Consider the following 16,393-nt stretch of genomic DNA (forward strand, 5'->3'; position numbering starts at 1 on the left):
GCATTAATTTACTTTTATTTTTTTATAGTAAAATGAGTGCCTTAACCATTTCAAACTCGCTAGGGCCAATAATAGAGGGGGTGCATGCAAAAAAACAATTGAATTAAGGGGTTGTTTTTTTTAAACGCGCGCTTTTTTTTTTTTTTTTATTGGAGCGCGAAATTTTAAACGCATCTCGCTAACAATTGAATAGCCCCCATAGTGTAGAGTAGCGGTTGCCAATCTGCGGCTCTCAAACTGCATGCGGCCCTTTGTGTTTAGAATTATGACTCCTGGCCGGAAGCATCACCCAAGCACAGTGCTCCGGGTGCCGACAGCCGCAGATTTGTGAACGTCTAACCAAGAGTAGCCGTGTGGCTTATTGTTTAGCATGGTGGCTTAGTGTTTATCACTTCTTTCTCACAGTGCTGGGGTCGTGAGTTTGAATCCCGATTCAAGGCCTTATCTGTGTGGAGCTTGTATGTTCTGCCCATGGGTTTCCTCCTGGTGCTCCAATTTCCTCCCACACGCCAAAAACATGCTGGCAGTTTAATAGTCTGCTATCAAATTGACTCTAGTCTGTGTGTCCATCTGTCTGTGTGTGTAGGTAATTTAGACTGTAAGCTCCAATGGAGCAGGGACAGATGTGAGTGACAAATATTCTATGTCCAACGCTGCAGAATTGGTGGCGCTAAATAAATGATGATGGGCCCTCCACTACATAACGCAGGGAGATCATGTTATAACAGGCAATCCAATAAGGGAATGAGGAGAGCAAGTACTATTCCTCCTTTCTCTGCATGTGCTCCAGCGGCTGTGTGGGAAGTCTGACAGGCAAGTAAGGGGCATAAGAGAGGAAATCTGGGGAGAACATGTGTGGAGGTTTGATTGGCATTTATGAGTCATGTGTGGAAGGCTGATGGGTATGTAAGGGTTATGGCAGGTGGAGAGGTCTGGTGGACATGTGGGGATATCTGACTGGCATTTCTGGGGCTTGTGGGTAGATTAGATGGCATGTGGAGAGGCTGCTGTGTATGTCAGGTGCATGTGGGGAGATCTGATGGGAATATGAAGAGGTCTGAGTGGCATGTTGGCTATTTATTGTGAATGCAGTAGCAACATGAGCTACTGTGAAGAGACAGTAACCCTTCAAACCCTCCTCCATTGGAGACAGCAGCAAGGTAGGAGCTGTGCAGTGCAGAGCTGTGCTGAGTTGATTTGTCACGAAATTTCATAGATGGCCGCTAACCGATGAACAGGGAGGCGCAGAGTCTAACGTACCCCCAGTATTCACCAGGGACCCCCACAACGAAGTTTGATCTTAGCTGCAGAGGGTACGCAGGTCGCAGTTCTCCAAGACAGTCACCGATGTTGCGACAGTAGTAGACAAGCGTAGTCAGGCAGTCCAGGTGAAAGCCAAACAAGCGGTGCAGTACAAACCAAATAGTCAAACCAGCCGGGAAGCAAGGTACTTAAACGAAACACAGAAGAATAGTAACAGGAAGCCAAGTCAGAACCGAAGAACACTGGATCAGAAGCTCAGGAAGCGCTGGAGCAGGAGTGAACCAATACTCTGGCACCCAACATGTGTCAGAGGGTGCTCTATAAACCATAAGGTGCATTCTGATTGGGGGATGGAGATTTGATGGTCAGGCACGCTGACCGCCGACAGGTGAGTGGAGATAGTGTCCCGCTGTCTAGCAACGGGACACGACTGAACAGAACATGCGTGCACGTTACAAGCAAGGAACAAGGAGCGTCCTGCTGCTAGGCAACACGACGCAGCTGCCGAGATTTTGTAAATTGTTATATTTTTAATATATGTGAGTACAGTATGTATATGCACACATATATAAAAGGTAATGTTGTGTATCTATATATATTTTTTGGCTCTTAGATTTTGAATGGTTGGCCACCCCTAGTGTAGAGGGAGGGGATATGAGAGACAAAATGAGCAAATCTGAAAAATAGACCTCTATGGGGCAGATGTCTGCAAGATACTGAGACCATTATATAGGGACACATGATGGTCGATATACATCGACACATGATGGTGCAAGGGCCTAATTGGTACAGAGTCCTTGAGAATCCAGATGGTGCAGAGGCCTATATGGGAAACATCCAACATGGTGCAGGGGTCTAGATTGTGCAGGGGTCAGCATGGTGTCTGGGAGTTTAAAACAACACATTTTGCACAGATGTGAAGCACAAGTTTCAATGAGATGAGCTGAGGTTCAGATAAGGAGAGGAGGAGAGTAGTAGCAGTCAATTAATTACTTTCTATAGGGCATTTACTATCCTTGAAATCAGTGGGAATAACCCTAATTGTAGTAAAGTTCTTGAATCCTTTTGGGAGAAAAATATGATATAAATAAAATTATTATTATATGGACCTATTGTCACTCACATGCAATCATGTGCCGTTCTCTTTGGCAAGGTTTGCTATTTAATTTTGCAATGGGCTATGGCTAGTCCTAGCACTTTAGCTCTACTCTGCAGAATTTAAAGTAGTTAATAATTTAAATAATACCTAAAGTATTTTGTTGCACCAATATTTCGATTAGCAGAGAATGTACAAAATGACTTAAATAGATTTAGTGCACATAGAAAGTCGTAAATCTCCTAATTAGCTTACATTACAACTTATAATGGAATATACATCATAACTTCAAATATATGAAATCTTTCCAAATTTTAGTTGGTATGTCAGTCATCTGGTCGTCTTCAAGTACAAATGGAAACCATTTTCCAGTGGGCTAGTTTATGAAGTTACAGAAACTTGCTCCACTATCTTTGACCTGCCTGTATCTGCTTCACAAAGAACTGTAAAAATACAAGAATAAACACGGAAATTCTGTAGCATGTTTGCACACAATGAATACTCAATAAGTAAACACAATATAGGTAGCATACATATACAATGTTTTAAAAATGTTCAAACATTTTAGTCTGTGCAATCATATACCTTTTTCAATAATCTGAGTATATCTGTGATTTTGGTGAACAGTTCTAAAACTTTCTAAATGTAAACTGGGTTTTACATTCCAGAAAGATTATTATTATTTTTTTTACAAATCGTTATAAGTGATACTGGCAACACGCTTTGTGGCAGAAGAAACTGAGGTAGAGTTCTGCTGAATAGTAGCCAAGCTCATTTAATAATGCCAGACTACACCTTCCTTTTATAGCTGATAAAGAGTCCGAAACAAACTTCTAAAGTTGTGTCCAACTGAAATACTCTTAAATGTTTAGCTTAACTTCACACATTATTTCATAGTCTTAGCAAAATATTTTAAATGTGACAGGTGTTTTTCCAATTGAAACTTGTTATCAGCTTTTCATATCTATGCTGAGAATGTTGTCTGCCTCTGCAATATTCAGCCTCTTGTCATAATAGGTGTGAAGATACCTGTTTTTCTGGCTTAATTCTACCCACTTCACTCTTGCTGGCCACCCACGGGTGCCATCCTATGCCAGGGAAGCCTACCCAGTACCATCTAAAGTTCTTATTAGTCACTCAGGTAAATGCAGTTGGAAAAGTACAACAGTAGATTTATTGTAATAAAAGCAACACTAGAATATTATGAACACACAGTAAATAAATGCCAGGCAGGTTTACCACGTCATCTGTCCCTTACCCCACTAGCTTAAAGAGTTACAGTCACCTGACTATCCGGACTTGACAACCCGTGGATCTGCCGATGTATTTCACGGGTAGATCCACCAGTCACCCTGCAGACTCTTCCGATCAATTCCCAGAATGAACATCATCTCCCCCCCTGGAGTGGCTCTTTATATCTAGGGTCAAAGTTTCCACAGTCTTTTCCCCTCCCTGGGCAAACCCCTGGGTCTCTCCTTGTTAAACATTGGTGAGTCCTGGACTAGGGGGTTGGAGAGGGGATTAGAGATGAGCTGTACGCTGTACTTCCACAGAAACTCCTCTGTTAGCTTGTAGTCCAAATGTCTGGAGTAGTCTTGTGAGAACAGTGGATACTAATTAGCCTTCCCCCTCACCAGTATCTTGCAACCTGATCTCTACCCATAATCCACCTGGCTTCACTTTAAGGACAATGAATAATAAGTTCACTGCCATATCAACAATATACAATAAACAATATACATATTTACAATGAGCTACAATGTCTCCTTATCCACATGTAATTAGACACTGCAGTTGTACTCTGTTGAGCTGGGGAACAAAAGCAAGGGCTATAAATCGTACATGCTATAATCCACATTTTGTGAGAAACGAGGGACAGGCTGGTTAGGGTGTTATTAATACATTGTTTCACAACAATAGGTGTTAGTTGAACTATGGAGAAATTATATGTAATAATCCTTTATTCCATATTATGGGTATTTGTGCTTATCAAAGACTAAACCAAATATTTTTTATTATAGGTGGACTTTTTAAAAGCATGGTTACTATATGTAGGAGCAAATGTGAGAAGGCCGGGGCATGAAAAAGTATAATTGCATTATGTTTCTGCACTCCTTCATGCTCTAAGGCTGGATACTCACTAGCGTGAAACTACCCGTTACAATGCACGCCAAATATGACTTTTGACATGCAGTGGTTACCAGCATTTGCACTTGTGGTCACTTATAGTGAATGAGATTAAAGGGAGCATACCATGCAGGGTCCAAATGACACTGACAGTGCTCCCAACTGCAGGTACGAGTGGATTTGGGCTAACTGGTGCAATATTTATTTACATGCTTTTGCTAGCATTAAAAAAAGATAGTAAAACATGATTTTTTAATGGAAGTGGGTAAGGAGCCCAAGACTGCATTCAGACCTTTCTGTGTGGTTTTCATATACTTCACATGTTTTAAGCTGGATGAATGTAAAATCCAACATCTATATGACACAATTCCCTGTTGACATTAGCTTGTTAGGGTGTATTTGCTGCAATATATATAGATGTTTCTTAATTTTTTATGTGCTATTTAAAATGCAGGCAATATTTAAAGCTCAATGTGTTTTTAAAGTTGTTCATGTATTTACCAAGCAGACTTTTGTATCTTACTTTGGAATAATTTGGATAACTTGCTTAAAAGTTTAGCAGTCTCAATTATTATATTGGGTTGTAATATCTGTGCTTACCATATTTTACTCTTGTATATAACATTTAAAAAAAGTAAAAAAAATTAGGAAACAGTAATTCTTAGGCTTCATTTCTGCATTTAGTCCCCCACTCCTTTCTGTATTTAGGCTACAAAAATAAATTTGTCTACACACACTTTGGACATCCAATTTATTAATTTTTTCCTCTTGTCATTTATCCGTTGTGTGTTGGGCCCATGTACCTCAGGCACTCTGGCTGAGTGACTGGCTCCATTCAATTTGGTCAACCACATTGGAATCCAACAACTAAATCTACTTATGGGCAATTTAACAGAAAATAATTGAAAAGTAATACAAAAAAATTAATCTACTAATGATGAAACTGACTTGTATTAAAAACAACATATATCATCTGCTAAAAAACATACAATATTGAAATAGAAGAGGTGAGATTATTTTAATTGTATTGTCTTAAATTGTTTTTACTAACGCGCTGAATTCAATATTTTACTTCTCCTTTAGAATTTGTAAAAAACTGAAAGTAAATTCATATCCACTGAGATGTTTTAGAGTTGCATATAAAAATTGATAAGTCCATATGTTTTGTATGAAATAAAGATTCTCTGATGCTATCACTGTGGTTCCAAAGCACAAGAGTTTTATTTGCAAAATAGATTACAGGCAAAGTATCGCATGCATACACTTGCGCAGTCGGCACCGACACAAACTCCTATGAGAACACTCTGGTTTCCAAAACCAGAGGTGAACAATTTATACACTGTACAGTCATTAAAAGCAGTGACATCACAAAGATACACAAATACAATATTAAGGTCCACATTCATAGGTCGATGGGTCATGACCTCCCAAGAACTCAACGCCCCATTGGTTGATTCCTCTGGTCATTGTTCCTTGAGGTATGGGTCATCTTTCCATGTGTAGCCAGGTGTTTTTTCCTCAGGTTCCCACACCTGGACCTGTATGAACTGGTTCTTTATGGCATCTCTGGAGTTGCTATTTGGTGTATGGAAAGTAATATTAGCTATACCTAGTGTTCGCAATGTGAACACGCTTCATAAATACTACAAAAACGTGCTCATGCGGTTGCAAGCTCAATGTAATTAATATGTTAGAAAAATGAATTAGCTTCTTCACATTATATTTTATTTTAAATGATAGAAATACTTTGAACTTATTTACATGTTGCTACGATTATGATTCAGTTGTGTATTAATCACATCACAACCTATTGTAGCATACAGAAATTATTAATTACCACCTTTGTCTAATTATTAGACTTTCAAGAAAATACAGCCCTAGCCTACACATAAAAATGCATGTGAGCAGGTGCATTTATAATTTTGAGTTATACATAACTCAAGAAATGTGCAACTTAAAAAAACAGCTGCAGCCAGAGCAAAGATGTCTTTACTGTTTTAAATACATATATGCCACTTTATAAAGTCTCTCCATCTGTCCAGATGGAATAAATTACAAATACTTCTCCTTGCAGTGTAGCAATGCTGAATGGCATGTGACATTGGGGGTCAATACCTGATCAGAACAGTTTTCTCAAACTTGTACTTGGCTGAGTGGGTTGTAATTTCCTTTGGGACTACACAAAAGAATAACATTCCCTCTAGAGTAGGAGTTTAGTAACATAGCAAAAAATGAGTTTGGGGGTGTATCGGGGTGTGAACATACTTGCATCTTTATTTTTTTATTATAGCAATTGTAAACTACAAGTTCCAGTGGACACTGTCTGCCAAAGTATGCTGGCGCTTATAGTCCCACAAGCTCCACCAAACCCTGAAAGTCATGGGAATGTTGATGCTTGTTGTTTGACAAGCTCCAGCATGTCCAAGCAGTCAATGATGTCAGGATTTGCTGAGGCATGTACTTCCATGTATTACTTTTACCTGGCCTCCACTGCACCAGTGGTGTCAGGAAGAATTCCATTCAGTATGAGCTGGTTGGCTCTATGTGGGTAGAGTGCTTGTTTTTGCTAACATTACACCAGTCCTTTGGAAAGGCTAAATATAGCCCTCTAAGAGGAGTATCTGGAGATACATCCAAATCGAACCGAGATGCATGTGCAGGGAGTCTGCTACACTTATGTATTCATAATCTTACTATACTGAACTTACACGTGTGACTGGATAACTATTAAATAACTTTTGGTAAAAATGTATTTAAAGCAAATAGCACAGGGCACTTATTTATGTAATTGCATGTGCACTTATTTTTTTATATTGTGTATATTGTGAGATAGGAGATCATTATTTCTGAGACCAGGTGAAGAAATTTGTCTCTTGTTTAACCTTGCTATAGGATATGCCTATTTCTGATGTATATATCTGATACAATGAGCTTTTGTTTACAAAGCCTCTTGTGTATTGTGATGTGGGAAACTAGCTTGTTTTGGTTTTGGTTGTTCTATGTGAATATGTATTCCGAACGGTCTGATAAAAGGCCACATGTTAATTAGATCTTTTGATGTGTGAAGGTCCAACATTGAAGGCAGGAACTTTTAATTAAGACTGGCTCCTGGTTTCTCTGCATTTGAAAACCAGGTGTAGGATATCACAGCGTTTTAGAATTTCATAGATAAGTGTAAATTTTGTTAGCCTTGAAAACCATGTAAATTCATGTTTGTGTAAATAGAGTATATCCTGATTCTAAAAATAGACTATTTCTGAACTGTATAAAAGATGAGCTGTGTGAGCATGTAAGTGTTCTTCTGATTCTCATCTGACTTGATCACTGGTACCACTAACTAGTGTTAGCAAATAAACCATCTTGCTTCAAAGACCTGCTTGGAAACATCTTCAATATCGTTGTATTCCTGTGATCTACAGATTAGACCCGAAACCTAATCCGTTCTCCGGCTGTCTCTGAGGTTTTGGACCCAAGCGTTTCCAGTACCACCGCTCTGCCTGCTACCCAGCAGCCCTGGTCCATGTGATAGGCCAGGGGGGATCCATTCACAGCAACCCGGATCCATAGTAAGAGGTCCTGAATTACCAGCCCAGGTACACCAGCAACGAGACACGCTAGCAGCGTCAGTGACCCAGAAGAAACCCGGTTCTGGATGCCGGTATAGGAGTCCAGTGGTGGCAGCATTATAAGCCCCTCCTACTGTGGCAAGAGGGCACATTTGGGATAACGAAAGGGAACGGTGGCAAAGTAAGCCCAGCCAGTTCCCAGCAACAACAGACAGGGTGGCATAGGTGGTCCATCCTGTCGCAACACGTGAACACTTTAGATCTACCTCTTCAGGCGTAAGGAGCCGCAAGTGCAAGTTATATTCTCTTCTAAGGTATATGTGACAGGATGGACCGCCTACGCCACCCTGTCTGTTGTTGCTGGGAACCGGCTGGGCTTACTTTGCCACCGTTCCCTTTCGTTATCCCAAGTGCGCCCTCTTGCCGCAGTAGGAGGGGCTTACAATGCTGCCACCACTGAGCTCCTTCTATGGCACTCAGAACCACGTTCCTTCTGGGTAACTGACGGTGCTAGTGTACCTCATTGCTGGTGTACCTCCGGACCTCTTACTATGGATCCGGGTTGCTGTGAATGGATCCCACCCTGGCCTATCACATTGACCAGGGCTGCTTGGTAGCAGGCAGAGTGGTGGTACTGGAAACGCTTGGGTCCAAACCTCAGAGACAGCCGGAGAACGGATTAGATTTTTGGTCTAGTCTGCAGATCACAGGAATACAGCAATATTGAAAATGTTTTCAAGCATGTCTTGAAGCAAGATGTTTATTTGCGATCACCCTGGTTGAAGGTACCAGGGTGATCAGGTCAGATGAAAACCAGAAGAACACATTTCAGTATACGAGTTAGTGCATTTATACATTTCAGACACATGCTATTTTTAGCATCAGGATATACTCTTTTTACACAAACATGGATTTACATGCGTTGCAAAGCTAACAAAATTTGCGCTTATCTATGAAATTCACTCTGGACAAAAGGCCACACAGTAACGACCCCCTGCTGGGCCTTTGGCCAGAGCAGGCATGACACTTCATCACAAAACTTCGTTAGCACTTCCTGCTATCAGACTCCCTTCCACATATGCCTAATTGGAGGTTTCCACTAGCAACCTTACAAATTCCAAACAATGACACTTCTATACTAAACAAATCCCAATACACATAAGACCTCCATCCACAAAGGCCTATTGTATCAGATATATGCATCAGAAATAAGGCATATCCTTTAGTAAGGTGAAAACAGGAAAATACAGTTTCTACCCTGTTCTCAGAAATAAAGATTCCCTATCTCAGAATATATACAATATAAAAAATAAGTGCACATGCAATTATATATATATGCACCCTGCGCTATTTCCTTTAAATAAATTCATACCAGAAGTTATTTATCCGTAATCCAGTCACAGTGTTTATTAAACATTGGTGGGTAGTAGGAGGCAGTAAGATTCAGTTTGGTGTGCAGCGATATCTGATGGGTCAGCTTCCCAATTCTCCAGACATTTTGCATGAGAGATATTTAGACACAGCAAAGATCTGTCTATGGAGTATTGTCGAAGCGTCAGACTAGGGGACCTAGTGTTATTGTACCTCCCGTCTATGGGCCTCCCACCCCTCAATTCGAGTACTTCGGATATGTTTAGAGGGAATGGCACTAGTCCTATATTATGCTGCCCTTGTGGCACGTGAGAGCACACCCAACACTCGGTTTGGTTTAGCACCTCACCCACCAGGGAGTGATAATCCTCCAAAGGATGCCTGCCTATATTCAGAGTACTGGGGGACTGGCATCATTGGATGCATCTCTCTTCAACTAGGGAGTCACAGAACTTGCAGATATAATACTCATCAGACAATAGCCCCTCACACTGCCTCCGAGTTCCTGAGCTAGCAGACCTTTTCATAACCCCCAGACCAAGCTTGATATTTGGCTGCTCTGAGTATTCTAATAACTTTTGCTCTGCCTCCATCTCATCCGTATCACTACCAGAACTCTCTTCCGTCCTCCATCCTCCTTCACAAAAATAGAATGTCCTAGAAAGAGTAAAAACAAGGAAAATCCTGGAACAAAAGAAAAACAAAAACCGCCACTCCATCGCTGGAAAGATAGTTCTGGGGCAACGTCTCTGGTTCAGGTGTCTCGACTGCAGGCTTTAGGTCTCCCGGAACAGACTCACAAGTGACAGATCTATGTCGTCGGTCTCAGTTTTATCTTGCACTTTCTCCGGATTATGGACTCTCCTGCAGTAGGTGGAATGGACCCAAGTGTCTCTCTCTGCAACCTTCAGTGATGTAGTACTGGTCAGCAGCACTTGGTACGGGCCTTCCCAACGGTCTGTTAAACAACCTAAACGTAAGAAATTGCGAATCATAACATAGTCTCCAGGTTCAACATCATGACAGTTTGTTTTCTGGCATACCAGGTGACAGCATTTTTAGTTTCTGTTGTTGTTGCTTTAGCTGTCTACTCATTCTTATAAGATATTGTACAGTCACTTCATTATTACACTTCAAGTCGTCTTGTGGACTCACGATCAAATGAAGTTGTCGTCCGAACAGTATCTCAAAGGGGGACAGATTAAGAGGAGGTCTAGGAGTGGTCCGAATGCTTTGGAGGACCAATGGCAAAGCCTCAGGCCATGCCAACCCAGTTTCAGCCATTACCTTACCAAGCTTGTTCTTCATAGTACCATTTACTCTCTCCACCTTACCACTGGCTTGTGGTCGGTAAGGGGTGTGAAGTCTGCTACCGATTCCCATGAGTTTACACATATTTTGGAAGATATCACCAGTAAAGTGGGTACCCCTATCACTTTCAATGATTCTAGGGATACTGAACCTACATACAAAGTCTTGTACAATTTTCTTTGCAGTGAACACAGCAGTATTAGTGGCTGCCGGATATGCTTTTACCCAACCGGAAAAAACATCAATACAAACTAACACATACTTTAGATTAATGCACGGTGGTAATTGGATATACAGGTATTCCTCACTTAACAACCTACCCATTTAATGACCGCTCGGAGTTACAACCAAGTTCTCCCTGGGTCCTCATTGTTATAATTGCTGCTGTTTGTAGAGCTTTACTGTACACATGTTTATTTTCTGTTATGCAGTGTTATGTAATGTAAAGCAAACTAACAAAATACAGTTTTCTTTAGTCTATTTCTTCATTCAGAATCAATAAAAATGATTACAATACATGTAGGTGCATATAACAGTACTGTACTCACTTAGCGACCAATTCGCTTAACGACCTAGTCGTAGGAACGGAACTCGGTCGTTAAGTGAGGAATACCTGTAGTCAATTTGTATTACCTGAAAAGGTCCGTCTGTAGGAGGGATGTGGGATGGCTCAGTTGGAATAGTTTTCCCGACATTTTTCCTCAAACAAGTAAGACATGACATTGCCTTCTTACCAGCCTGAGAGGAAAATCCGGGAGCACACCAGTATGCTCTCACCAGGTTGCACATACCTTCTTTACCCAGGTGAGTCAGGCTGTGTGCTGCATCAGCCAGGCTTGGATAGTACATTCGGGGAGCTACAGGCTTACCTTGTCCATGCCTCCAGAGTCCTGAGGACTCTTGACCACATCCCTTCGCCTTCCAGACCGCCTTTTCCTGCAGGGAACACAAATCTTGCATTTCAATTAATTTCTGCATATCTAATGTCTGAAAAACCATCATAGTCTCAGTCGATATAGTCATAGGTTGCCCTGCTGCCCATTTAGCAGCTTCGTCTGCCCTGTTGTTGCCCAATGACACTGGGTCTTCTTCAAAGGTATGGGCTTTGCACTTTATGACGGCTACTGTTCTGGGTAACTGTATCGCTGTCAGAAGTCCTTTTATGTGTTGTGAGTGTGCCACTGGCGTACCTGCTGCTGTCGTAAAGTTTCTAAGACGCCAAAGGTCCCGAAAATCGTGCACTACCCCAAAGGCGTACCTAGAATCAGTATATATATTGGCTGATTTACCCTCTGCCAACTCACACGCTCTCCTTAATGCTACTAGTTCCGCCACCTGGGCTGAGTGAGGTGAACCAAGGGGTTCAGCTTCTACCACATCCTGATCGTCTACAACCGCGTAACCAGTACATAGCTCTCCCATCTCTGTCTGTCTATGACAACTCACATCTGTATAAAACGTAAAATCTACCTTTTCTAAGGGGGTGTCACGTATGTCGGGCCTTGCAGTAAAGGTCTGATTCAGGTGTTCCATACAGTCATGTGTGTCAGTATTCTTGCCTAACTCATCATCAACCAGGGTCTCCTCACCTCCCACCCTTTGTGTCTCTAGAGACACATATGGAAGGTATGTAGCTGGATTTAAGGTGCTACATCGTTTGATGGTGATGTTTGAGGGTGTCATCAGGGCTAGTTCCCACTTTGTGAATCTAGCTGAAGAAACATGTCTGGTTTGGGCTGAATTTAACAGAGCTGATACAGCATGGGGTGTATAGACAGTTGAATTATGTCCTAATACTACGTCCTCGCTCTTACTTACCAGAAGAGCAGTTGCTGCTACACTTCTGAGACATGTTGGGAGTGACCTTGCCACATTGTCCAATTGTGCACTGTAGTATGCTACCGGTCTGCTAGCGTCACCATGTTTCTGTGTGAGGACACCTGCTGCACAACCATCAGCTTCTGTACAGTATAGCTCAAAAGGCTTTTAATAATCAGGTATTCCCAATGCAGGTGCTCTAGTCAGACTATCTTTAAGATTAAAGAACGCTTGCTCTGACTCTTCTGTGTGTACGACACGTTCTGGTTTTGAGGAAGAGACTAGCACCTGCAATGGTAATGCCAGAATAGAAAAACCTGGGATCCAGGATCTACAGTATCCACACATCCCCAGGAAATTACAAATCTGCTTCTGGCTCTGGGTCAGAATCATGTGCTCTATGGCCTTAATCCTGTCGGTTGTCAGGTGTCTTAGCCCCTTAGTGAGGCAGTGTCCTAAGTATTTGATCTTAGTCTGACATGGCTGTAATTTATCCTTTGCCACCTTGTGCCCTGTTTGTGAGAGATGGAGCAACAACAATTTAGTATCATGTAAACATGACATAAAAGAATCAGAGCACAGCAACAAATCGTCCACATATTGAATTAGAACAGACCCATTGTCGGGTTGAAAGGATTGCAAACAGTCATGTAAGGCTTGGGAGAAAATACTGGGGCTATCAATGAACCCCTGGGGTAGTCTGGTCCATGTGTATTGCACTCCTCTGTAGGAGAATGCAAAAAGGTATTGGCAGTCAGGGTGAAGAGGGACTGAGAAGAAAGCAGAACATAGATCAATGACAGTAAAGTGACTAGTAGACGGTGGAATCTGCATGAGGATGACAGCTGGATTCGGCACTACGAGGAATTGGCTCTCAACAACTTTGTTAATTCCCCTTAAGTCCTGGACTAACCTATAGCCCCTCCCCCCACTCTTCTTCACAGGGAAAATGGGACTTTTTGCTGTACTGGCTGTACGAATTAAAATCCCTTGTTGTAACAGCCTCTCAATAACAGGATATACCCCTAGTTACACCTCCGGTTTTAATGGATACTGTGGGATTTTTGAAGCTATCCTACCACTTTTTAGATTGACCACGACAGAGGCTACGTTTGCCATCAGTCCAGTGTCCTGTCCATCTCTGGTCCATAGTGAACCTGATATTTCCAGCAACATCCCCTTTACTTGAGATGGACTTTGTTCTATAACAGTAGAGTGTAACATTAACCTTTGAGGGGTGTACAATATGTCCTGTACCTCATGAGCAACCTTCTCGGGTATATCTAGGAACACACCATCTGAAGTCTCTCCCTACCAAGTTAGTAGGAGCCGCTGCAGCCAAGAGAAACGAATGCTTAGTATGCAGAGGCCCGATAGTAACTTCAGCGGGTTTAGTTAGAGGATAATGTAACACTTTTCCCGTTACCCCCATAGCTGGAATAGTTTTACTGGTCACCTGTAGATTGAAAGGAGAGGTTATTACAGATCGGGCCGCCCCTGTATCTACAAGAAAAGTTTGTTTCCTACCAGCTATGTCAACTATCATTGTTGGTTCTTCTCTCTGACTCTCAGTTAACCTCACTGGCTGTAGACGACAGGTATGACCTGACCCCTAGCGCTGACTATTGCTTTCCCGCGCAGCATTTGTTGCTGTAATATGCTCGGGTAGATGTGAGTCTTCTAATCCATGTGAATTCCTCCTTGGAGGATATCTACGTGACCTACCCCTCTGTGCATTGAATCTTTCCTTTTTAGAATCTCTCATGTAATGTCCTTCCTCATTACAGTTGAAACACCTGATCACTTTAGGTTTCTTGTTATATGGGTTGTATGCTGGTGGTCGTGTATGCATCCCCTCTAGAGCCTGTATACTTACCGTCATTAATCTATCACTTTTCTATTCCTTTTTTCTAAAAAGGTTCTTGTCATTGTCACGGGCACTAGGAGTTGCTTACCCGAGTTTCACCAGATGGAACTCTGCTAGAGAGGCGGGGTTATGGCACGCACCTCAAAGCGGGCAGGTGAATGATTGGAGCGACACAACAGCAGGAGAGTAGAGATAGTCTGAGGAAGTCAGCGACTTGCAGCTATGGTTAGAGGAAAGTCAGCGACTTGGAGCAGTAAACTGGAGGCTGAAGATAATGTAGACACGAGGAGTGGACGTGGATAGGTGATGGTAGGTAGAGCAGGAGTCAGTGGTCTGCGTACAGCAAGTTGTACCACTGTAGTGATGGGAAGAATAGTACTGGTGCAGGTAGGTAGCAGGGTAGTCGGTGGTCTGCGTTCAGCAAGTTGTACCACCGCTATGGTGAGGAGTCTGGTCCAGGTGTAGGTAGGTAATAGGAGAGTCAGTGGTCTGCGTATAGCAAGTTGTACCACCGCTGTGATAGGAGGACTTGTCCAGGTGCGGGTAGGTAGCAGGGAAGTCAGTGGTCTGCGTGCAGCAAGTTGTACCACTGCTGTAAAAAGGAATGAGGACTTGTCCAGGTGCAGAAGAGTGAAGTTGAAAGGCAAACTGTGGCTGTATGGAAACAGCGCGAGTAGAGCAATGTCTTGTGAGGCAGAGATGGAAGGCACAATGAATAGTCTGTATGGAGTTGATGCCTTGCAGTGAGGAGAAGCTGGTCACAGCAGATATGCACAATAACGCTAAGTAGTAGCGTGAGGAGATATCGTAGCTTGAGTGAAAGCTTGTCCTAAATGAAGCAATGCAGTAACACAGTCTATATGGGTACTTGTACCCTGTGCAGCAAACAACAATGGATACAACTAGTATGCGAGCAATAGGCAATAGTCAATAGTCAGTAGAGCATACCCAGTTGTGTAGATCCGGAATCAGCTGAGAAGTGAAGCGTTTTAGCGGTATGGGAACCGCCGCTGAGTTGAGCAGGGAGCAGCGTGGAAGCTGAAGCACGAGTAGAGCTGGAAGCAGTTTGGAAACTGTACATACGAGTAGAGCTGGAAGCAGTTTGGAAACTGCACACAGGAGTAGAGCTGGAAGCAGTTTGGAAACTGCACACACCTATAGAAGTTCACTGGGAGTGAGACTTCAAGATCAGGCAACTACCTAAGGTTGCAGGTGCCTTAAGTAGGGAGGGGTGATTGATCCATCAATCACATTAGTGGTCAGGTGTAGTTGTTAAAGGGACCTGCGCATGCCCAGTGCGACAGGATGGCGGACGGCCGCGGTTCCACACAGGTGTGAGCGGGAAAGATGGAGAACCACGTACCAGAGTGGAGGCACTCACACTCCGGTGAGTGACAGTCATGCTCCACAGCAGACTCCCTAAAAGAATCTACTGTGATGCCTCTCCAATTAGGTAATGTGGTTTGTACTCTCGTCTTTAAATTTTCTCTAAGGCCATCTATTAATACTCCTACAGCTACCTCTCTCTGATGTGGGTCCTCACCTATGTTGGATATCCCAGTAAACCGTGTTATCGCTGCTATAGCTCTAGCAAAGTAATCTGAGGCTGTTTCACTATCCTTTTGTTTTATGGTGAAAATCTTACTCCAATTTAATACTACTGGAAAATAGATGGCTAAGTGTTTGACAATTTGTTCTATATTTTCTTGATTAATCTCATCAGTCAAGGTGTCATCTTCGTCCAACAAACAATCTCTAATAAATTTTTGTATGTCAGTATGGGGAGGAAGACACGCCCTCAACACTACACACCAATCCTTATTGGTTGGTTCGTGTGCATTTCCTAAGTCTTTAACAAATTTCTGACACTTTGCCAACTCTTTTCTAGGATCTGGGAATTCAGTCATTATGGAACGTAATTCTGATCTAGTCCAAGGACAATGCATTGTAACATTTCTTAAAGGAACTACACTA

The sequence above is a fragment of the Mixophyes fleayi genome, chromosome 3 (genome assembly GCF_038048845.1).
Source record: "Mixophyes fleayi isolate aMixFle1 chromosome 3, aMixFle1.hap1, whole genome shotgun sequence".
Lineage (NCBI taxonomy): Eukaryota > Metazoa > Chordata > Amphibia > Anura > Limnodynastidae > Mixophyes > Mixophyes fleayi.